This window comes from Nycticebus coucang, chromosome 13 (genome assembly GCF_027406575.1).
Source record: "Nycticebus coucang isolate mNycCou1 chromosome 13, mNycCou1.pri, whole genome shotgun sequence".
NCBI classification, from domain to species: Eukaryota; Metazoa; Chordata; class Mammalia; order Primates; family Lorisidae; genus Nycticebus; species Nycticebus coucang.
Genome location: NC_069792.1, coordinates 48424125 through 48448252, shown reverse-complemented (window position 1 = coordinate 48448252; position 24128 = coordinate 48424125). Strand labels below are relative to the sequence as shown.

The 24128-nt window shown below is 47.8% G+C and overlaps 1 long non-coding RNA gene and 1 pseudogene across 2 annotated transcripts in view; one reads left to right on the top strand and one right to left on the bottom strand.

Annotated features, from left to right (window-relative positions):
- Positions 1 to 24128, bottom strand: part of LOC128563137 (uncharacterized) — a 57707-nt gene that overhangs the window by 23227 nt on the left and 10352 nt on the right. The window lies entirely within an intron of this gene.
- LOC128563131 (peptidyl-prolyl cis-trans isomerase A-like) lies at positions 6172 to 6835 on the top strand (annotated as a pseudogene). The gene has a single exon (XR_008373742.1). The product of XR_008373742.1 is annotated as a peptidyl-prolyl cis-trans isomerase A-like (transcript).

The window sequence follows — 24128 nt, the reverse complement described above, 5'->3', positions numbered from 1 at the left end:
AATCTATGTCTCTTCAGTGGGGAATTCAAGCCATTAACATTTATTGACATAATTGATAAGTGTGGTAGTTTTCTATTCGTCTTATTTGGTGAGAGTCCATTGCTTAGTTTTATCTTTTGCGTCGGTGTGGAGGTTTGGTTCTGTCCTTTAATTTCTGAGTTCTTACTTTGCTGCTGATCCATTGTGGTGGTCAGTGTGCAGAACAGCTTGAAGTATTTCCTGTAGAGCTGGTCTTGTTGTGGCGAATTTCCTCAATGTTTGTATATCTGTAAATGATTTGATTTCTCCATCAATTTTGAAGCTTAGCTTAGCAGGGTACAGAATTCTGGGCTGGAAATTGTTCTGTTTAAGTAGATTAAAGGTAGATGACCATTGTCTTCTTGCTTGGAAAGTTTCATTAGAGAACTCTGTGGTCACTCTGATGGATTTTCCCCTGTAGGTCAACTGGTGCTTACTCCTGGCAGCTTGCAGAATCTTTTCTTTTGTCTTGACTTTGGACAGGTTCATCACAATGTGTCTTGGAGAAGCTCGGTTAGAGTTGAGGCGACCTGGGGTCCGATATCCCTCTGAAAGCAGAGTGTCAGAATCTTTGGTGATGTTTGGGAAATTTTCATTTATAATATTCTCTGGTATAGCTTCCATTCCTCTGGGGCATTCTTCTTCCCCTTCTGGAATTCCTATAACTCGTATGTTGGAACGCTTCATAAAGTCCCATAATTCTGACAGTGAACATTCTGCTTTCTCTCTCTTCTTTTCTGCCTCTTTTACTATCTGAGTTATCTCAAGATCTTTGTCTTCTACCTCTGAAATTCTTTCTTCTGCATGGTCTAACCTGTTCCTGATACTTTCCATTGCATCTTTAAGTTCGCTGATTGACAGTTTCATTTCCTTCAGCTCTGCTATATCATTTTTATATTCCTCATATCGTTCATCTCTGATTTGATTCTGTTTTCCAATTTCCTTTTGGTTATTTTCCACTTTATTAGCAGTTTCCTTCATTGTTTCCATCATTTCTTTCATTGTTTTCAACATGTGTATTCTAAATTCCCTTTCTGTCATTCCTAACATTTCTGTATAGGTGGAATCCTCTGCAGTAGCTACCTCATGGTCCCTTGACGGGGTTGTTCTGGACTGGTTCTTCATGTTGCCTGGAGTTTTCTGCTGATTCTTCCTCATGAGTGATTTCTTTTATCTGTTTCCTTGCCCTAATTTTCCTTTCACTTCCTCTTGCTGTATAAGTTTTTGTGCCTGTGGACTAAGGGTTACAGGACCAGAAGGGTGAGAAGGTTGAGGAGCAAAAAAGGGATGAAAGAAAGGAGTACCAAGTCATAAGAAAAAAAAGAAAGATAGAGAAAGGAGAGGGGGTGGGGATAAGGAATATTGACAAAAAGAAGAGAGGTAAAGAAAGAGGGATACAGGGCAATATAGGTGTACAGTAGGGTACTTTGACACAACCTTAAAAAACCCCACCTTCTTGGAGTGCCCAGTTGGGTGGTTCCCTTGAGGTCAGCAGCTCTTTGCTAACCTGATCAGACACAGTACCCCACCTCCACCAAGTAGAGAGGAAAGACAAAAATGCTATAAATCAAACCAAAACAAGCAAACAGAAAACTTTACGGGGATACAGTTGGGTGAAAAACCAAATGATAGCGGTAGAAACAGTAGCAAAAATGAAGTTGTAGTTATTAAAAAAGGCAGCAATGGGAAATTATAATTAAACTAGAAAAGTTGAGAAAGAAAAAGGGATCTGTGTGGAAAAGATTGAAATTAAAAAACAAAAGAACCTCAACAACGTCAAAATAAACAAAAAAAAGAAAAAAAAAACAACCAAACCAAAAAAAAAGAAAAAATACACAACCAAAAACAAAGCAGTTTGTATATGTTATTGAATATTGTCTGGGCAACACGTGGTCTTCTGGGGGTATGAGATGTTAGTCACAGTTCTGATACGACTGGAGGCTGCTGATTTCTCAAACCCCAGCAGGTAGACACCCTAAATGTCTCTTCAGCCCACTTAAAAGGCACTTTGAACTTGTAAACTTGCTGAGCAGAAGCTTTCCCAGCTTTCTCGCTGGAATCACTGCTGAAGTGGCTATCCGCTTACCCAAAGTACCAAAACCGGTCTCACTCTGTCCCTGAGGGTTAGGGATGCAAGGTGGCACAGACCCCGCCCTTAGGCTACTTGGTTGCTGGGTTACAAGCTCCCACCCGTTTCTAGCTCTGCGACCCTGAGGGCGGAGCTTGCCGGGGCAGATCACTGACAATGGTTCCGTGTGACCCACCGCCAAACACTATCAGCTCCGTCTGGCTCAGTGGCTCAGACTGGGGCCCTAGACAACGGCCAAAGTTCTCCGCACTCCCGCTCAGGCCTTCCCCAGGGCAGTTCAACTCAGTGCCAAGTCCAAGGACATCAAAACAGTTCACAGGTAAGGCCTTTCTGGTTTGCAGTCTCACTGCTACTGAACTTACAGTTGTGGAAGGGTTTAGACGGATTGAACACACGCGACCACTTGCCGGTTTTGCACTGTTTAAGTACTCCTCTTGGGGTCCAGAAGTCTCTCGCTGACTCCCTGTATCCTCACAGGAGTGATGATAGGCAGTTCCCACCAGCCAGAAATGCCTGGAATCCTATCTCCCCAGACTCACGGTGCCCAGATGCAAGGAAGCTGTTACTCGGCTGCCATCTTGCTCCGCCTCCGGAAGTAGATTTCAAGATGTAAGTGATTTAAATGAGACCACAGAACAACTGTCCTTGATATGTGAATATAGAACACTCCATTCCAAAGATAAAGAATATACATTCTTCTTGTCACCTCATGGAACATTCTTCAAAATTGATCATATGCTGGGACACAATACAAATATCAACAGAATCAAAAGAATTGAAATTTTGCCTTGTATCTTCTCAGACCATAAGGTACTGGTACTAAAGGTGGAACTCAACTATAACAAATACGTTCGACCCTACACAAAGGCATGGAAATTAAACAACTTTCTGTTGAATAACAGATGGGTGCAGGAAGAAGTAAAACAGGAAATCATTAACTTTCTTGAGCATAACAACAATTAAGACACAAGCTACCAAAACCTGTGGGATACTGCAAAAGCAGTTTTGAGAGGAAAATTTATCGCTTTAGATGCCTACATTCGAAAAACAGAAAGAGAGCACATCAACAAACTCACAAGCCATCTTATGGAATTGGAAAAAGAAGAACAATCTAAGCCTAAACCCAGTAGAAGAAAAGAAATCTCCAAAATCAAATCAGAGATCAATGAAATTAAAAACAAAAGAATCATTCAGAAAATTAATGTAACAAGGAGGTGGTTATTTGAAAAAATAAATAAAATAGATAAAACATTTGCAAGACTAACTAGAAATAGAAAAGTAAAATCTCTAGTAACTTCAATCAGAAATGATAAAGGGGAAATAACATCTGAACCCATACAGATAGAAGAGATCATCTCTCAATACTATCAGAAACTCTATGCCCAGAAATTTGACAATGTGAAGGAAATGGATCAATATTTGGAATCATACCCTCTCTCTAGACTTAGCCAGGAAGAAATAGAGTTCTTGAACAGACCAATATCAAGAACTGAGATTAAAGAAACAATAAAAAAGCTTCCAACCAAAAAATGCACTGGTCCAGATGGCTTCACACCAGAATTCTATCAAACCTTCAAGGAAGAGCTTATTCCTGTACTTCAGAAATTATTCCAAAAAATCATGGAAGAAGGAATCTTCCCCAATATATTCTATGAAGCAAACATCACCCTGATACCAAAACCAGGAAAAGACCAAAGCAAAAAGGAGAATTTCAGACCAATCACACTCATGAATATCTACGCAAAAATTCTCAACAAAATCCTAGCCAATAGATTACAGCTTATCATCAAAAAAGTCATACATCATGATCAAGTAGGTTTCATCCCAGTGATGCAAGGCTGGTTTAACATAGGCAAGTCCATAAACATTATCCACCGTTATAACAGAGGCAAAAATAAGGATCATATGATCCTATCAATAGACGCAGAAAAAGCATCTGATAAAATCCAGCATCCTTTTCTAATTAGAACACTGAAGAGTATATCCATAGGTCGAACATTTCTAAAACTGATTGAAGCTATCTATGACAAACCCACAGCTAACATTTTACTGAATGGAGTAAAACTGAAAGCTTTTCCTCTAAGAACTGGAACCAGACAAGGTTGTCCTCTGTCACCTTTACTATTCAAGATAGTGCTGGAAGTTCTAGCCAATACAATTAGGCAAGACAAGAAAATAAAGGGAATCCAAATGGGAGCAGAGGAAGTCAAACTCTCCCTCTTTGCTGAATATGACCTTATACATAGAGAATCCCAAAGACTCAACCACCAAGACTCCTAGAAGTCATCAAAAAATACAGTAATGTTTCAGGATATAAAATCAATGTCCACAAGTCAGTAGCCTTTGTATACGCCAATAACAGTGAAGATGAGAAGCTAATTAAGAACACAACCCCCTTCACCATAGTTTCAAAGAAAAGGAAATACCTAGGAATATACCTAACAAAGGAGGTGAAGCACCTCTATAAAGAAAATTATGAAACCCTCAGAAAGGAAATAGCAGAGGATATTAACAAATGGAAGAACATACCATGCTCATGGATGGGAAGAATCAACATTGTTAAAATGTCTATACTTCCCAAAGCAATCTACTTATTCAATGCCATTCCTATTAAAATACTAACTTGTACTTTCAAGATTTGGAAAAAATGTTTCTGCGTTTGTTGCGTGAACCGAGACGCGAACGAGCAGCAGCTTTGCTGTAGGTGTAAACTCGCTCCTGTAATTATTAAATCAAGAAACAGACTATACACCGTTTGATGGCATATAGCAAAGTTCTTTATTCCACGTTTTAGTTTTATACTCTTCCAGTCACGTACACACCTAATCCATTATCTATAAGCTGAATTTGAACTTGAAAGGAAATTTATCATATCAATGTAACCACTTGTGTAGTAAATCTCTTCCTCTAAACAGTGACTAGTTTTCCGAGCAGAGCACAAAGACGAAAACAGCTATAGGGGAACAGAGTTAATCTTCAAGCATTCACTCAGTTTACTCAGTGTGAAGTAACGACTGTGACCTTCCTTCAGGGCAGAGCACCTATAGACCTCTGACAATATGTTGTCAACATATGTCAACCCTCTGGCCCGTATCTCTGAGAAAGGGCGACATGCCCTTGGATCTCAGGCTTCATGGGGTGTACTGCTTCAGAGAAAAGGCCTAAGGAATTTTCCAAAAAGCCTAACTCTGTGAGTAACCCAGGGGGGTCCAAGTGTCTTAAGCCTCTGAAAGAAAAGCATGCCATTTTAAACTCACACTGAATTTACTTTGTGTGCTTGATGTAGGATAAGTTTATTTCTAAATATTATCCTACAGCGTTTTGTATGGAACCAGAGAAAATCCCATATAGCTAAGGCAGCACTTAGTAGTAAAAATAAAGCTAGGAACATCAACATACCATATTTTAGGTTATACTACAAAGCCATGGTGGTCAAGACAGCATGGTACTGGCACAAAAATGGAGACATAGACACTTGCAATCGAATAGAAAACCAGGAAATGAAACTAACATCTTACAACCACCTAATCTTTGATAAACCAAACAAGAACATATCTTGGGGGAAAGAATCCCTATTCAATAAATGGTGTTGGGAGAACTGGATATCCACATGTAAAAGACTGAAACTGGAACTACACCTTTCCCCACTCACAAAAATTGATTCAAGATGGATAAAGGACTTAAATTTAAGGCATGGAACAATAGAAATCCTCAAATAAAGCATAGGAAAAACACTGGAAGATACTGGCCTGAGGAAAGACTTGAAGAAGAAGAGCGCCATGGCAATTGCAAAAACGACAAAAATAAACAAATGGGACTTCATTAAACTGAAAAGCTTGTGTACAGCTAAGGAGACAATAACCAAAACAAATAGACAACCTACACAATGGGAATTGTTATTTGCATATTTTGAATCAGACAAAAGCTTGGTAACTAGGATCTATAGAGAACTAAAATTAATCCACATGAAAAAGGCCAACAATCCCATATATCAATCGCCAAGAGACATGAATAGAACCTTTTCTAAAGAAGACAGACAAATGGGCTTTGCAGATGCTGTGGCCTCTTATAGTCGTCTGGTATCAGCCATGGTCAATCCCACCGTGTTCTTCAATATTGCCGCCGATGGCGAGCCCGTGGGCCGCCTCTCCTTCGAGCTGTTTGCAGACAAAGTTCCAAAGACAGCAGAAAACTTTCATGCTCTGAGCACTGGAGAAAAAGGATTTGGTTAACGGGTTCCTGCTTTCACAGGATTATTCCAGGGTTTATGTGCCAGGGTGGTGACTTCACACGCCATAATGGCACTGGTGCCAAGTCTATCTACGGGGAGAAATTTGAAGATGAAAACTTTGTCCTGAAGCATACAGGTCCTCGCATCTTGTCCATGGCAAATGCTGGACCAAACACAAATGGTTCCCAGTTTTTCATCTGCACTACCAAGACTGAGTGGTTGGATGGCAAGCATGTGGTCTTTGGCAAGGTGAAAGAAGGCATGAATGTTGTGGAGTGCTTTGGGTCCAAGAATGGCAAGACCAGCAAGAAGATCACCATTACTGACTGTGGACAGCTGTAATAAATTTGACTTAATGTTTCAACCACCAAACCATTCCTTCTGTAGCTCAGGAGAGCACCCCTCTACCCCATTTGCTCGCGATGTCCTGTAATCTCTGCTCTCACTGCAGTTCTTTGGGTTGCATATTTTCCTTAATCCTCTCCATGTCTAGCTGGATTGCAAAGTTTATCATTATGAAATAAAAACTAAACAATAATAATAAAAAAAGAAGACAGACAAATGGCTAACAAACATATGAAAAGATGTTTATCATCCCTATCTATTAGAGAAATGCAAATCAAAACCACCCTGAGATACCATCTAAACCCCATGAGAAAGGCCCACATCATAAAATCTCAAAACTGTTGATGCTGGCGTGGATGTGGAGAGAAGGGAACACTTTTATACTGATGGTGGGACTGCAAACTAGTACAACCTTTCTGGAAGGAAGTATGGAGAAACCTCAAAGCACTCACTAGACCCCCCATTTGATCCTGCAATCCCATTACTGGGCATCTACCCAGAAGGAAAAAAAAATCCTTTTATCATAAGGACCCTTGTACTAGACTGTTTATTGCAGCTCAACCTACAATCGCCAAAATGTGGAAACAGCCTAAATGCCCACCAACCCAGGAATGGATTAACAAGCTGTGGTATATGTCTACCATGGAATACTATTCAGCTATTAGAAAAATGGAGACTTTACATCCTTCGTATTAACCTGGATGGAAGTGGAAGATATTATTCTTAGTAAAGCACCACAAGAATGTGAGAAACATGAATCCTACGTACTCAATTTTGGTATAACGACAATTAATGACAATTAAGGTCACGGTGCAGGTAGGGGAAGGGGAGAGCAGAGAGAGAAAGAAGGAGGGAGGGGTTGGGAAAGGAAGAGCAGAGACAGGGAAGGAGGGAGGAGGTTGGGGTCTTGGTGTGTGCCACACCTTTTGGGGTCAAGACAGGATTGCAAGAGGGACTTTACCTAACAAACGCAATGAGTGTAACCTGGCTTATTGTACCCTCATTGAATCCCCAACAATAAAAAACAAACAAACAAAACAAAACTATGAACAAGTTCCTATGCACACTGCACATATCTTATTAGTGAGCAGGTCATGCTGCAAAGTTCCCACGTGCTTTCAGCTTTCTCACAGCATCTTTCTTTAGCTCAGATTGAGAAAAGTGATTTAAATGTTTAGATATTTCTGCTGGGTGCAGTGGCTCACACCTGTTATCTCAGCACTCCGGGAGGCCGAGGTGGGTGGATTGCTTGATCTCATGAGTTGGAGAACAGCCTGAGTAGGATCAAGACCCCATCTCTACTAAAAATAGAAAAATTAGCCCGGTGTCCCGGCAGGCGCCTGTAATCTCAACTACTAGGGAGGCTTAAGTAGGAGGATAGCGTAAGCCCCAATTTAAGGTTGCTGTGACCTATGATGCTACAGCCCTCTACCCAGGGTGATAGAGTGTGATCCTGTCTAAGACATGAATGAATGAATAAATAAATAAATATTGACAAATTTTAAACATATGAAACAAAATAATAACAATTTGCTGGCTGAACAAGATCTAGTTCCCTATAAAATTTTAGGAGTTTTTATTTTTAATACATTTGTATTGCTTTTTTTTTGTAGAATAATTTATTTTGTTCCTTGGCGCCTGTAGCTCAGCAGCTATGCCATGAGTACATACACCAGGGCTGGGGGGTTTGAATCCAGCCCAGGCCTGCAAAATAATGACAACTCCACCCAAAAAAATCACTGGGCTGGGCACTGTGGCAAGCCCCTGAAGTCCAAGCTACTTGGCAGGCTGAGACAAGAGAATCGCTTAAGCCCGAGAGTTAGAGACTGCTGTGAACTGTGATGCCATGGCACCGTAATGGGCAACAGAGTGAGACTCTGTCACAAAAAAAGAAATCATTTATTTTGTAAGATCATTACAGATATTAAAAATTAACCTTAATAAAAATTATAGTAGAAAACTTGAAATGGTATATAGCAAGTTTCACTACTTGCTCATGTATGTTCTGGTCCCTTTAGGACACTTTTTACTTTCTGATATTGTCAAAAGAAAAAAAAATAAAACAAGAAGGAATTAAGAGAGAAATCTAAAACTTATTAGAGCAGATAATCTGCTGTCAGTGGTATCATGGAAGGTGTATTCTTATTTTCTTTGAGGGATTTTCTTCATCATCATCATTTCAACCAATCATTACACCAAGGCTACATCAAAACACCTTCCTTGTTTATCCTACACATGACCATTTTTGAATTGGAGACATTCTCATTAAACATGGAAATTTTTCTTATGGAACTTTTTCCTAAATTCTGCAGTAAAATATCCTAGAAGGCTATCTTGCTTCATAGTTTAATAGAGTGAATATGTAGAATGTCTATCAGAATTGATTAATTCTTCTATACTGTTGATTGGTCCACTTGAAATACATGTGTATTTTCCAATGGGACAATTTCTGCATGTATACTATAATACATGTACATATTGTTGGGCTCCAGATTTGTATACTCTCCTTTTACAATCTGCTTCTCAGTTTCTCTCTAGAATGCTATGCAGTTAGAGAGATGGTTAGAAGACGATCTTGTTCTCTCCGTGTCCCTGGGTTATTTGTAAAGTGATTGACTTACACTTCTACTATCCCTGCTTTGAAGTGACGGGGAATCACAATTATATGAAACCCAGACAATGACAGTCTAGGGAAGGTGGAGACTCACACCTGTGCAGTTGCATTCCCCTGCCTCAGAGTGCTCTCAGGGATTAGAGCAGATGTGTTTATTTTTTCCCCCAAGGAATTCATATCGCTTTAATACCAGAACATGGTAAACTTGTAGCTGTTTCAAATATCTGGTGGGCTTTTTGAATAGCCTCATCAACTGGTACCATTCAGTGTTCTGTCTCCACCCCTTCTTGTGATTCTTCCACCCACAAGTCTGTGTGTTATCCAGAGGTGACAAGACACTGTGAGCTTTCTACGTTGTTTTCAAGTACACTTGATGAATTCCCTAGGATATAGAGGATAGCACGATCCCCACTGTGCACGTATTCAACTGGGGGACAGAATGGAAAAACACACAGGACTTGTCTAGGGTGACCTTCAAGGTCAGGAAGGGAGATTGAGAGCCAGCCCTGTCTCCACAGGGTGGGGGACCGTGCACTGAGGGGGCTGTGTTTGTATAACAGTGTACAGGTGAGGAGTAGATATAGTGAAGAGGGTGAGGGCTAAATGTGGAATCTTGGAAAAGTGACTTCACTTCCTTGGTGACAGACCCCAACAGTACTTAGAACCCTTGGTAGCCAGGCACCCACATTCTAGACACAGACCTGTGTCTGGCTCATTTGGTGGGAGACGCTCAAGAGAGCAAGATGTTCTCCTGTTGCGTAGCACCTTCTCGGGATTCTGACGTCCGGAACGCCCCAAGTGGGTGCCTTATCCAACTTGGACGATGTTGGTGCTCCCTCTACTCCTGTTGCCTGCGGAGACCTGGCAGGGGGCATCTACAGGTAACACAGGGCAGCCCCATGTAGTCTCTTGCAGGCACAGTCTCACCTGTGAGTCCATCTGGGAAGGTCCACCCACCTCATATCACTATGTTTGCGGAAGGAAGAGAGAAGGGGACTCCTAGTGAACAGGAGCAGCGTGTCACCAATGGGAATCCTGGTGGGGCTGTCAGGTTGATACCCCAGAACTCCAGGTCCTGGCTGTTGGGACAGAAAGGTGAGTGTCAAGGACAAGTTTGTCTATTGAGATGTCATCCCTAGACATCCCGCTGTCATCTGTCTTCTTTCCTGGTGGGAGGTCTGTTCAGACGCCCCACTGTGTGTGTTCTAGGGAGCAGAATCTCCCAGGGGGTTTCCCCTGTGGAGAGCGCAAGGAAGCCATTGATGCCTCTCGCCCTGGCATTGGGCCTTCTGTTTACAGAGGTGCGTGGGGATGCAGGACCTCCGTGAGGAGCCCCTGGAGGACTCCACACAATCTCTGATCTCAGATGAAGAACAGGTGCACCAGTCCACCGACTACGTCCAGCGCCAGACTGGGGTGAGAATGTGCACAGAGGGGGTCCCCACAGACCCAAAGAGGGATGCCCCAGGCTCTATCCTGGGCAGTTTTCCCGCTTGAGGGATCCACAATCCCCTCCCTAAAGAATCCAGCCTTCGTGTGTCCCCAGTGGCAACTTGCTAATATGCATCAAAACTGCTCACATACTTGCAGGGATGACAGAGAAAATGGTTCCTGTAGTTTTCACTTTACACGAGTCCAGGAATAGTTCCCAATGTGGCTGCTGCCCTCACAGTTTAACCTGGCCCAGGGGTCTCCCGGAGTAGGCAGGCAGTTCCCTTCCGGCCAGGCCTCTCCAACACTAACAGCCACTCTACACCAGGGTGGCTAAACAAAATGGGAGGGGTCACACACAGAAGGAGACAAAGATGCTGCCTGCTCTTGTCTGCAAAGTGACATCTTGGGAATAGATCCTTGTAACCCCAGCGGGCAGGAGCTCTGCCCTCCGGTCTTGGCCATTTTTCTTTAGGGAGGCCATTTCCCATTGCCGCCCAGCCTTTCAATGCCGGGGGAGCCTGACCGGACACAATCCTTTTTCTCAGTCAGCCATGCTGCAGAGAACCTGCTGTGTACCAAGTGGCTGGGACAGTTCGGGGAGCTGGCAGAACTTAGCCCCAAGGCTGAAGGGCTCCTTCAATAGAAATTGACTTCCTTTCAGTCCTGGAGGCCGGAATTCCCACATGACGCTGCCGGCTGGGGAGGTCTCTCAGAGGCCTCTCTCCTCAGCTTCTGTGGCCACGTTTCATCTCCACATTCACAGAGAGGTCCTCTGTCATGCCTGTCTGTGTCCTTAGTACCTCCTCTTATAAGGACACCAGTCATATGTTATTAGGGACATGTAACTACAAGGACCTTTTGTCCTAATGCAGTCACATTCTGAGGGCATCAGACATGAGGGTCTGAATTTCGGCCCATGACATGTGCTCAGGTGGGCTCCCAGGAAGGGGGTGCTTGCCAACAGTTTACATTGGAGAGTTGTAATGGCTGTGTTCAGTATAACATCCAGACTTGCTGTGGCACAGACCGATTAGCAGTGGTCTTTCAATGTCACACTGCTCTGTAGCCAGCCTCCCTGTTGTTAATATTGTTTTAAGTGTTTTCCAATGTAGGTTTGGTAGGAAATGCAATCACATCATTGCTTCCATTTTTAGCTTTGCGACTGACACCTGGGAGTCACATTTCAGTGTCTTCATACCTATTTGGGATTTCTCTCCCGTGAGTCACCTGCTCAGCCCTGTGGCCCTGTAACAAGCTTTCTTCCACCCTGGGGTTTCATAGAATTTGCACCTATGCCAGGCCCAGAGTTGCTGAGGCTGTTTCTCAGGAATCCGTTCAATATAACGAAGACAGACACCGGCGCTGTTATCAGTAGAGAGCTTTCTCCTGGCATGTCTGGTCCTGGGCATGGTCTCTACAGAGAGGGGGAAAACAGGCTGGCCCAAGAACCTCTCCCCAAGTGAGAGCAGGCTGAGTCTCTGTGAGCTTAGAGGGAAATTCATGGAGGCCTCCCTTGGAGGGCCGCAGCCATGTCCCACATGCTGGTGACAGCCAGGTGACATCCCAGAGCCTGAGTTTTCTCATTTGCACAGTGAGGGCCATTTGGGGACTCACTGAACAGTGCTCCTCATCCATGGTGTGTGAGCAGGGTATTGTTGTTCTGCCTAACAACCTCCCTGAAGCAGCCTGGAAGGTGTCAGTGGTTTCATGTAGCGATTTGTGCCCATCACTTTTCACGTGTGGTGAAAAGTGTAGAATCATGGACACCCATGACTTCTAAGAGCACGAGTCTCTGAAGGGCTGGAGCTGCCTGCATTGAGGATCAGAGCCCATTCTCTGGAAGATCAGGGTCACTGATGGTGTGTCTCTCTTTGTCCATGCTAGAATAGAGATGAATCTCCATTGGTGGTTCCCCTGAGGAGAGCACCTGGCTGCCATCGAAGGCTCTCGACACGATGTCGGGGCCTCTCTTTCCAGAGCTCCCTGGAGGTAATCCATGAGGAGCTGCTGGAGGAGTCCGCACAATCTCTGTCTTTGGATAAAGAACTGGTGCACCAGGCCACTGACCGTGGCCAGCACCAGACTGGGGTGAGAATGGGCGCAAAGGGGTCTCCACAGACCCAAAGAGGGATGCCCCGGGCTCTGTTCTTGGCAGTTTTACCCCTTGAGTGACCCACAATCCCCTCCCTAAATATTCTGGCCTTCGTGTGTCCCCAGTGGCAACTTGGTAAGAGGCACCTTCACTACTCACATACTTGTGGGGATGTCAGAGGAAATGCTTCCTGTAGCTTTCACTTTACACAAGTCCAGGAATAGTTCCCCATGTGGCTGCTGCTCTCACAGATTTAATATGGCCCAGGGGTCTCCCGGATTAGGCAGGCAGTTCCCTTCCCGGCCTCTCCAACACTAACAGCCAACACTAAACCAGGGGGCCTAAACAAAATGGGAGGTGGTCACACACAGAAGGAGACAAAGCTGCTGTCTGCTCTTGTCTGCAAAGTGACATCTCGGAAACAGACGCTTGTAGCCCCACCAGGCAGGTGCTCCGCCCTCCAGTCTTGGCCATTTTCCCTCAGGGAGGCCGTTTCCCTCTGCTGCCCAGCCTTTCAATGCCCGTGGAGCCTGGCTGGACACAATCCTATTTCTCAGTCAGCCATGCTACAGGGAACCTGATGTGTCCCAATTGGCTGGGACAGTTCGGGGAGCTGGCACAACTCAGCCTCAAGGTTGAAGGGCTCCCTCAGTAGAAATTGACTTCTTCTCCATTCTGGAGGCTCAAAGTCCCACGTGATGCTACCAGCTGGGGAGGTCTCTCAGAGGCCTCTCTCCTTGGCTTCTGTGGCCACGTTTCATCTCTGCAGTCACAGAGAGGTCCTCTGTCATGCCTGTCTGTGTCCTTAGCACCTCTTCTTAGAAGGACACCAGTCATATGTTATTAGGGACATGTAACTACAAGGACCTTTTGTCCTAATGCAGTCATCTTCTGGGGACATCAGACATGAAGTTATGAATTTCAGCCCATGACATGTGCTCAGGTGGGCTCCCAGGAAGTGGGTGCTTGGCAACTGTTCACTATAACCTCCAGACTTCCTGGGGCACGGACTGGTTAGCAGTGGTCTTTGAATGTCACTGCTGCTCTGTAGCCAGCCTCCCTGGTTTTAATATTGTTTGAAGTGTTTTCCAATGTAGGTTTGGTAGGAAATGCAATCACATCATGGCTTCCATTTCCAGTTTTGCAACTGACACCTGGGAGTCACATTTCGGTCTTACCTATACATTTCTGCATACCTATTTGAGATGTCTCCCTGCTGAGTCACCTCCTCAACCCTGTGGCCTTGTGACAAGCTTTCTTCCACCCTGGGGTCTCGCTGCATTTGCCCCTATGCCAAGCAGAGAGTTGCTCAGGCTGTCTCTCAAGACTTCTTTTAAAGTAACAAAGACAGACACTGCACGGTTCTCAGTGGAGAGTCCTCTTCTAGGATGCATGGCCCTGTGCATGGTCTCTACAGAGAGGGGGGAAACAGGCTGGGCCAAGACCCTCTCCCTGAGTGAGAGCGGGCTGAGCTGCTGCAAGCTTAGGGGAAAATTATGCAGCCCTCCCTGGGAGGGCCACAGCTCTGATCCACGTGCGGGTGACAGCCAGGTGACATCCCAGAGCCTGAATTTTCTCATTTGCACAGTGAGGGTCATTTGGGGGCTCACAGGCACTGGGCTCTTCATACAGGGTGTCTGAGCGGGGGCATTGTTGTTCTGCCCAACAAGCCCCCTGAAGCAGCCTGCAGGGTATCAGTGGTTTCATGCAGCTCTTTGGGTCATCACATTTTACGTCCTAAGTATAGAATTGGGGACACCCATGACTTCTAAAGGCCCAAGTCTCTGAAGGGCTGGAGCTTCCTGCATTGAGCATCAGACCCCATTCTCTGGAGGGTCAGGGTCACTGACTGTGTGTCCCTCTTTGTCCCGGCTAGTATGGAAATGAGTTGACCCTCTGCTTTACGAAGGTCCAAGTGATGAGGACCTCCCAGCCAGCCACCCGGGACATGCTGGTGAGCTCCCTGGTGCCAGTCCTTCCGGCACAAACCATCTGCTCCATGACCTCCCAGGGCTCCTACCACGATGTCAACACCATGGCATGCTTCCTAGAGAAACTGGTCAAGAGGTGAGTGGCCAAGGGACAGCTCTGCCCACCACCTGACATCTATGTCTGTGGGTGTCATTCAGTTCCCTGAGCCTCGCCTCACTCCTCTGAAAAGTGGAGTGGTCAGAGGATGAGCTTTATGAGGTTTTGGTGGAAAATAAATAGAATAAGAGGTAGCAGGTGGGTCCCTCACTGCTGGCTCTGTGGAGAGGCTTCAGGGGCTGCTGTGGCTGTTCACATTTACCGTCTGTCTCCTCACAGAAGGCGCCCTCTGCCTCACAACTCAGTAGCCCATACGTCTGTCTCCCTTTGTGGGAAAAGCACAGAGAGAGCAAACCTGGTCCCACTCGCAGAGGTTTGAGTTTCCTTCCACCTTGTCCCTGTCCTTGAGAGAACGGGGTTTCCTGGGGTGGGGAAAGAGTCCTGAGAACCACTTAGATATCTGCCAAGGTTCTGTCGGAGTCATTCAGTAACCAGCTGCTTGTGCAGACATGTGCTAGAAACTTAATTTAATGAACAAAGAATGTGACAGTCTTCGGGCTGCAGTTCTATGCAGGGAGGCAGGAAGTCAGAGCAGACACGAGGAGGTAACGTCCTCCTCCTGGAGGACCACCCAGCATCTTCTATGCACAGAGAAAGATCCCAGATTCTGGGATTTTTCCATCATGAACCTCACGAGTAACTCAAAAGGCATGCTTTGTGGTCCAAGGAAAGAACTCCTTTTCCACTCAGAGTATGGGGCTCTGTGAACTGTGGCTGGGGAGACAAAACAGAGCCTGGGTCTCTGCCACTTGAGGATGCTCATGAGAGGGCTAAGGTCAGGGGATTTCAGGGAAGAAATGACTCGGTTAGAGCTGTGGGAGGGTCGCAGGTCCCTGCAGAGAGGAGAAGTGGGGCTCAGAGTTGCCCCTGAGGGGCCCATCCTCAGCACAGTCCCTTCCCAGCTCTGCCTGTCTCCTCCAGCCCACATCCCCTCCGTGACCACAGCACTAGGAGCCCAGACTGGTGTGATGATGAGTACCCTGCTGACCCTCCCGCCTCCAGTCACAGCCCTGAGGGCCCAGGGGTGCAGAGGTCCTTGCGGTTGACCTGGGGTGACAATGGCAGTGGGAGGGTGAGGCCCACAATAATGTGTCCAATCCTGATCCATGACCCATTATGTCCCTGCCAGGGCAGCAGAGACAGCCAGGGAGTTCAGACAGTCCTCTAGACTGGAGGAGCAGGCCCAGGGACACATAAATACACAGGAATGTCCTGGGAAGGGTATTGGAGGAAAAGCCAGGCCTCTGACTCAGCTTCCACTTGTCATCCCCACAACCACCTCTTCTATCTATATCTCCTGGCCAGAAGGATGTGGCGTGGTCTTCGACCAGTATGTGAACGTTCCAGTGCTCAGGTTTGAGGTGGCTGACATACAGGTCACCGCGTCCATATCACACCTGGGGCATCTAGCCACAATTGCCCTTGCCTGGCTGTACCAACTCGGGCCCATTGGCACAAACCCAGAGGGTGGGATGGCCACAGTTTACCAGCTTCAGAAAGGTAGAGTTTGGGGCTGAAATTCTCTTTGTCATGGGGAGGTAATGGGGTGTTTGGATAACCCAGTAGGGAGTGACAGATGCAGCTGACTTCATCTCCTTTTCCATCTCCTGCTCAATCTCCAGAACAACAGGCATTCCTAGTGCTGGCCATAGAACCAGTGCCGCCCGCAGATCTGGGCAAGCAGAGGCCTGCTCTGGAGCCAGGGGCGCCTGCATCCCTGGATCTGCCAATGTTTATAGAGCCAGCTCCAGGGCCAGGGTCAAGGGCAGCACCACCAACTTGGACAGAGCCATCTGGAAAGCCAGTGACAACTTGAAAGGCACAACCAAAGGCAATTCTAGGCCTCAGCCATCCGCAGACTGTGCCTGAAAAAATGCTGCACAGGGCAGGGCCATCTCCCATCCTGGCATACACAGCGAAGTATGTGGCTGAGCAGCTAACGCTGCTGGATGTGGGGAGCAGCTGCTCAAACCCCATTCCCTGAGCAGAGGCCAACGATTTTGTCCCACCCTGCTGCACGTCTTATGAGCCAGGCCAGCTGTTTGAGTTTCTTTCTGTAGATACTGTCCCTGTATCTGTGGCAGCTACACACATCTGCTGGGCACATCCCATGGGAGGGGACAGAGCACAGGGTGGGGGCCTGGCCCACAAGATGCAGGAATAGCCCACTGAGCACGCTCCCTCCTGCTGCTAAGCCTCCCACCCAGGAGGCCTCACCAGCCTCAGCGATTACTACACATCTGACACAGACTCCATATCAGACCAGACACCCACACTGAGACCCTGGAGGTGGCTGCCACAGGCAACGTGCGTGTCCACAGAAAGAAGGCCTGGCACACAGGTGGCCTCAGGAAGGGTCCGGCTGAGCCATCTTGCGGAGTGTGGGGTCCGTGAGGCCGGCCTGGGGGAAACACCACATGCTGTTATCTACTTGCCCGGCTCTATGCGTTCAATGCCGTCCGTGAAAGGGGAATGAAACCCGGGGCTCCGACTACTCTGGGAGAGCCAATGCCAAAGCTCAGAGTCTGGTCACCTGCCTGAGTCAAGGGGTGACTTTAGACTCAGAGCTGTCCTGGGCCTTGCCCATGTGGATCTTTCTTCCTCCCCAGGAGCAATTCACGAAGGTGCTGCCCTGGGAGTGCCTGGGGTCCATTTGGATTGAGTGGAAGTGGATGGACCTGAAGCAGGTGGCACCCACAGTCTAAGCTGCCCTCCTTCACTTTGACAGTATAAGGTACTTTGTAATAACGACATTCTTGGGGACCCGCAACATGAAGGACCAGGACAGGGCCAGGGTGCTGGAGCTTTGAATTGAGGTGGCCAGGGTAAGCCGTGGATGGGCCCGGGACAGGGCCAGGGTGCTGGGGCTCTGGATCCAGGTGGCCCCAGAAAAGCATGGGAGGCCCTATGACACTCGTTATCTCTTCTGTCAGATGTCAAATTTGCTGAACAGAGTCCAAGCCCCTGAACAGCCCCCAGCCCTTCCTTCCTGTCAGGGGCAAACTAACCTTGACTTCCATGCCCAGTGTTGGTGCGTCCTTTCCACCTGAACACCTACCTTGGGTTGAACTGTAATTGTCCTCCCAGAGTGTGAAACTCACTGGGGCCCAACTGCTCTCCTGTGCCTCCCTGGGCCTCTGCGTCCCCACAGAGGAAAGGTCAGCACAGGGGGCACAGCTGGGGCAGTGGGGCTCCAACCCCCCACCTCACGGTGCATCCTCTTCCCTCCCCAGGAGGGTAACAAGTTGAGAAACTACTCATCTTCGCATGGCACAGTCCAAGCCCTGAAGACTGCGCCCATCCTTATGCTCCAGGGAACCTGGAGGGCAGTATCCAGGTGGGTGGGCGTCTGTCTCCTGAGCTGCACCCAGCACCTCTCCCAGGTCTGCCATGCTCCCTCACTGCACTGGGAGGGGAGGGGAGCCCAGCGCCTCCGGAGACAGGAATGGGCGGCCTGGCAGGGTCTCTCAGTCCAATGGGGTGTTAGCACTGAATGTCTAACTCAGCACCATGTTTTCTTAACTGTGGGGCATGGGTTTTTGCTACATTGGAGATATTCCCATGTCTAGTGCACAGCACATGTAAATTGAGAAACTGAGCTGCCCAGTTGACATTGGGCTGGGCCAGATGAACAGCAGGTCAGCGCCCACCCCGGTCCTGTAGAGCCCCCGGGAATCAGGAACCCAGAGGAAAGACAAATCCTGCCAGTTTGGATCCTTTGCATTCCCAGTTAAAGGAATGTGAACTCACCCTCCTCCTGGTTACTCCCTGATTTATCGGACTTTGACTTCCTTTCCCCTCTGCAAAGGGAAAGCTCCAGAGCATATGAAAAACTATGTGCAGAAGATGATGGCATGAGCCGGGGAAAGCTGCTAAAGGTAAAGGGGGACTGGAGATGGAGGCAGGAAGAGGTGAATTTAGAAAGGGTACTGGGCCAGGTGTTTTTGGTTAATTTTCTCACTCAACGTTTACCTGAAAATTACCAGTCTCCAGTCCTGTTCAGAAAGGAAGGGAGGCCCTGCCCTCTGTCCCAGCAGCCCTCCCCACCCACACCAGAGGAGGCTCACTTTCAGTATCAAGCCTAACATCAGCCTCCAGTCCCTGCTCCCCAGGCAGATGCTGCAGAGCTGCCTGACTGCTGAGCTGCCCGAGCGTCTGGCTGAGCCAGACTCAGCCTCTCCCTCAGGTGCTGCCCACGGGAGGAGTTGAAATTGGCCCCTCCACACTCAGGCAGCTCCCATGTGGCTCCAAACACTCTGTGTGCAAGGAGAGTTTGTGTGTTCCTACTTGTCACGAGCGAATGCTGAAACAGAAGGCCCAGCTTCAGCTCTCCCCACCCACTACATCACAACCCACATCGTGATGTGGGTGCAAGTGCTTTTCTGTGCAGGTCCCCTGGCCGGTGACCCTGGATGACACGCAGCAAGAGAGCCCAAGGAGGGGGGAGTCATGGGTAGGGGGCCTCTCTCCCGGGCATTGGCTGTGCCTTGCATGGAAATGTGCTCAACATAACAAAAAGGGAAAGCTCCAGGAATGTGAACTCACCCTCCTCCCCATTACTCCCTGATTTATCCAACTTCCTTTCCCCCCTGCAAAGGGAAAGCTCCAGGGCGTATGAAAAACTATGTGCAGAAGATGATGGCATGAGCCGGGGAAAGCTGCTAAAGGTAAAGGGGGACTGGAGATGGGGGCAGGAAGAGGTGAATTTGGAAAGGGTGCCGAGTCAGGTGTTTTTGGTTAATTTTCTCATTCAAAGTTTACCTGAAAATTACCAGTCTCCAGTCCTGTTCAGAAGAGAGAAGGTTCTGTCCGGGGGCAGGTGGGTGCAGGCAGGGGCTCTGGCCATAGGGCTTTGCTGGCTGCTCATCAGGGATGAGCTGGATAATTAGCAGGGCTCTGGCTCCTGCACTGGTCCCTCTGGTTATGGAGCCTCCACCAGGCGATGGGGAAACATCATGGTGGCGGCGGTGGTGGTACGCTGCTTTCTTTCCCGAAACCAGCCAGAGATCCTTTAGAAATCCAGGCCTCTATTGCTGGTGTGTGGTGTGGGCAGCTGTGGCAGTGTCTCCAGACAAACGAGGGGCTGAGCTGCATGCCCCAAGTGACACAGCAAGTGGGTGTAGGACACGGGGCTGGGTCTAGATCCAGAGCTCACTGAGTGACTGTGGCACCTCACCAGCTGACTGTGGCCAGGTGTCCACAGTACGAGGTCAGGGTCCTGGGAGTAGCTGAGTTAGGGCAAGATAGTCTCACTGACCTTGTCCTGACCCTGGCAGCGGGGCATCTCCAAGCTGGCCAGCATGGAAAGAAACCCCCAGAGAGCCCAGATGAGGCAGCGGAGACAGAAAGTGAGCCTCCTCTGGTGTGGGTGGGGAGGGCTGCTGGGACAGAGGGCAGGGCCTCCCTTCCAGCTGGAGTCTCCCCATCAGGAGAGCAAGGGCCTCCTCCTAGGCCCTCCTTCCTATAGCTGGTGCCTCAAAGGCCCTCAGCAGAGGGACCAGGACAGAGGCCTGGAAGAGTGGCCTCAACATGCCCTTTGGGAAGGGTGGCATCAGGGATCACAAGACATTGTGACCTGTTAACATCCCAGGGCTGTAGGTGACCAAGGGTGCAGCTGGGGGAGGAGACGGATAGAATTGAAGGAGGAGCTGAAGGTCTATGGCTGCTCCAAGTCAGAGATCTTTAGTAGGAGTCTAGGAGACAGGGGTGGTGAGATTCTGAGCAACAGAGCTGGGAAGGCCACCTGCAGGTGGGTGCTCATCACCATTCCCACCCCAATGACACAGGGCATCATTCCCTATCTTGTGATCTTGCTCAATGACCTAATCCGGCTGCACCAGTGGACACACAATGATCTGGCTGTGAGTGAGCCTGGGGCTGGCACACTGGGGCCCAGAATCCTAAGGCTGGGGGGAGACATTCCTAGATGGAGCCCTGAGAACTCAGCACTCAGCAAAACTGCTCCCAGGCAGCCCTGTGAGCTCGGGTATCAGGCCTGACATCAGCCTCCAGTCCCTGCTCCCCAGGCAGATGCTGCAGAGCTGCCTGACTGCTGAGCTGCCCGAGCGTCTGGCTGAGCCAGACTCAGCCTCTCCCTCAGGTGCTGCCCACGGGAGGAGTTGAAATTGGCCCCTCCACACTCAGGCAGCTCCCATGTGGCTCCAAACACTCTGTGTGCAAGGAGAGTTTGTGTGTTCCTACTTGTCACGAGCGAATGCTGAAACAGAAGGCCCAGCTTCAGCTCTCCCCACCCCCTACATCACAACCCACATCATGATGTGGGTGCAAGTGCTTTTCTGTGCAGGTCCCCTGGCCGGTGACCCTGGATGACACGCAGCAAGAGAGCCCAAGGAGGGGGGAGTCATGGGTAGGGGGTCTCTCTCCCGGGCATTGGCTGTGCCTTGCACGGAAATGTGCTCGACATAACACAAAGGGGAAGGTGGGCAACTGGGGGCCTCTCTCTGGGGAAGCACAACATGTGGAAGTCAGAGACTGCCCTGGGAGGACATTCCCTGGCTCCATCCTCCACATCGTAGATTTCCTGGGAGGGTTTGACATACAGGGAAGGGGCAGTCCACCCCATGAAACGTGCAGGATGGGAATGAAAACCAACTCCTGGAGAAAGGCAGTTTATATCCAACTCTGAGGACAGACTGGGCCTTCATAGGATGGGAGGGGAGAAGGGAACCACTCCAGAGAAAGGCCCCAGAGATCGGCCCCTTGCCCTCCCCAACATGGCCCCTTCAGAATCTTCCCCCCCGGCTCAGTCAGCATCCATCCTTCTCTCTGGCTCCAGGCCAGCAAGATCCTCCAGCAGCTGCAGTTGTTACAGGTGACTGCCAGTAATTTCGGTTTTCAACCAGACAAAGAATTTCAGTCCTGGTTCCAAAGCATGAACCCACTAGAGTGGTACAGTAGGTGATTGCCTACAAGGTTGGCGGAGGGAGGGTAGTGGGACCTTTATGCATCTCTGCTCAGGACTCTGTCTGGTGGCCAGCTGAAAAGAACCTGTGGCCGTTGTTCCTTGGTCACCAACAGTCCCTGGGGCATGGTGACTGCTGGGCGCCAGGAGTGCAGGCCTGCCAGGCAGACCCTGGGCGGGGGACCTGAATTCTGTTCCTGGTGGCCTCATAGCTGCCTCTCTGTCCTGCAGCCACAGCTTCTCCTGGTAGCCGGAGCCACCATTTCAATAGGCCAACAACAACATCAAGGCCGAGGAGACCTGTCCTGGGACTGTGTCCACCTGTGAGCTACCTTCATTTACTCTCCCCTGCCACTCCCTTACACCCCCTGGAAACATGTTCATTTACTCCGCCCTTCCACTCCCTTCTCCTGTTATCTATACTCCGTATTCCTTGCTCCTCATTTCTGGCTTTTACTTTGTAATAAATGTATGTTACACATTGTTATCATTTGTCTTCGTGATTTTTTCTCTATAGCTGTCGTTGATAGTCTGTATAATTTTGAGAGTGTGCTCTGTCAACGCATGGCTGACACAGACATGAAACTCTTCATGGTCTGAGACTGTTGCACATCTATGTGAACTGAAGGTAGTTTTGTGGAGCTCCATTTCTCCTGTTTGCCAAAAGCCTGCAGTTCCTTCTCTCCCCATCTGCACACACACAAATCTTTATCGAATTTGGTTCTGGGGACACTGTTATAGCCTCATTTCACCCCTTGATGGTGTGCTGTGAATTTAGAAATGGAGATATTTAGACCGATATTAAACCAAGGCTGGGAAACGCTGCTCTGAGTACTTTGGCAACCTGTATTCAGTGCAATTCTCCCTTTTCTAGTCCCGGCCTTTATAACGACCTCTGCATTCAACAAGAAGAGGGTGAGGCAAGCGGTGTCTCCAGTGGTCCCCTCACACAGAGGATGCCGGGTAAGTGTTCTCAAGATGTTTTTTCAGGAGTATGGTCAATTCTATCTGATAGTATCAAGTTGGTTTAATTATGTTTTCTTCTGTTACTTGTTCTTTGACTCCGGATAAAATTTGACTCTTTATCACAGAGTTGAGAAAGTACTTGTCCCCTCACTGCTGATGTGGGGCTATCAAGATTTATTTATCTCTGAGGTGGGAACAAGAAGAAGCTATATAAAAGTGAGATGATGTTATTTTATCAGTCATGCTAAGGATCCTGTCTTATAATCTTTATGGAACTGTAGACTCTAGTACCACCTCTGTTCGGTGAATTTGAAGGTGGCACACACTTACTTTAGAGGATTTCTTTTTTTTTTTTTTCATTTCTTGCCCCCAGAAGGTGTGGCGCACACCAAGGCCCCACCCCCCTCCCTCCTTCCCTCTCTCTGCTTTTCCTCCCCTCCCCCCCACGACCTTAATTGTCGTTAATTGTCTTATCATAACCTTAAAGGCTTCCACACTCCCCTGAGGCGCACTCTTCCTATGTCAGATAAAGGATACCAGATGGCTGCTTGATCAGATCCTCTTGTTCTGCCGGGCATGTAGTAGGTACTTAATAATTATTTGATAAACGAATACTTGAAGAAATTGTCCCTTAGGATTTCTGATCCAGGCAACAACATGTAAATGAGAAACTGCATCGCTGACAGTGACCTTTGAGGAGTCATAGAAAAGGAATGTTAGGAAACTAACCCGTATAAATAGCACTCAAATATTTACCAAACAATGAAGGTGAACTGTGCTAACGATGAAGCCACTGGGGTACAGCTAATCCTTAACCACATTTCAGAAATGATTATTGAAGGAACAGACAATGTGAAGAGAAAGTTATAATCACAGGGTGCTAGCACAGGTTTTCTGGGTGTGGTAGGCAAACGAATAGTTCCCACAAAGATGTCCATGTCCTGATCCCCAGGACCTGTGACCAGGTTACATTGAATGCCAAAGGGGAATGAAGGTTGCAGTGAAAGTAAGGTGAATAATCAGCTGTCTTTAGACCAGCTGTTCTCAACCTATGGTCAAGACCCCTTTGTAACAATGAAAATACATCCTGCGTTATCAAATATTTACATTACGATTCAGAACACTAGCAAAATTACAGTCATGAAGCAGCAACGAAAATAATTATATGGTTGGAGATCACCACAACATGAGGAACTGTATTAAAGGATCACAGAGTTAAGAGGCATTAGGAAGGTTGAGAACCACTGCTTTAGATTCTTCCTGCACCATCTGGGTGGGCCCAATGTTACCACACAGGTCTTTTAAATGTGGACGAGAGAAGCAGAAAGT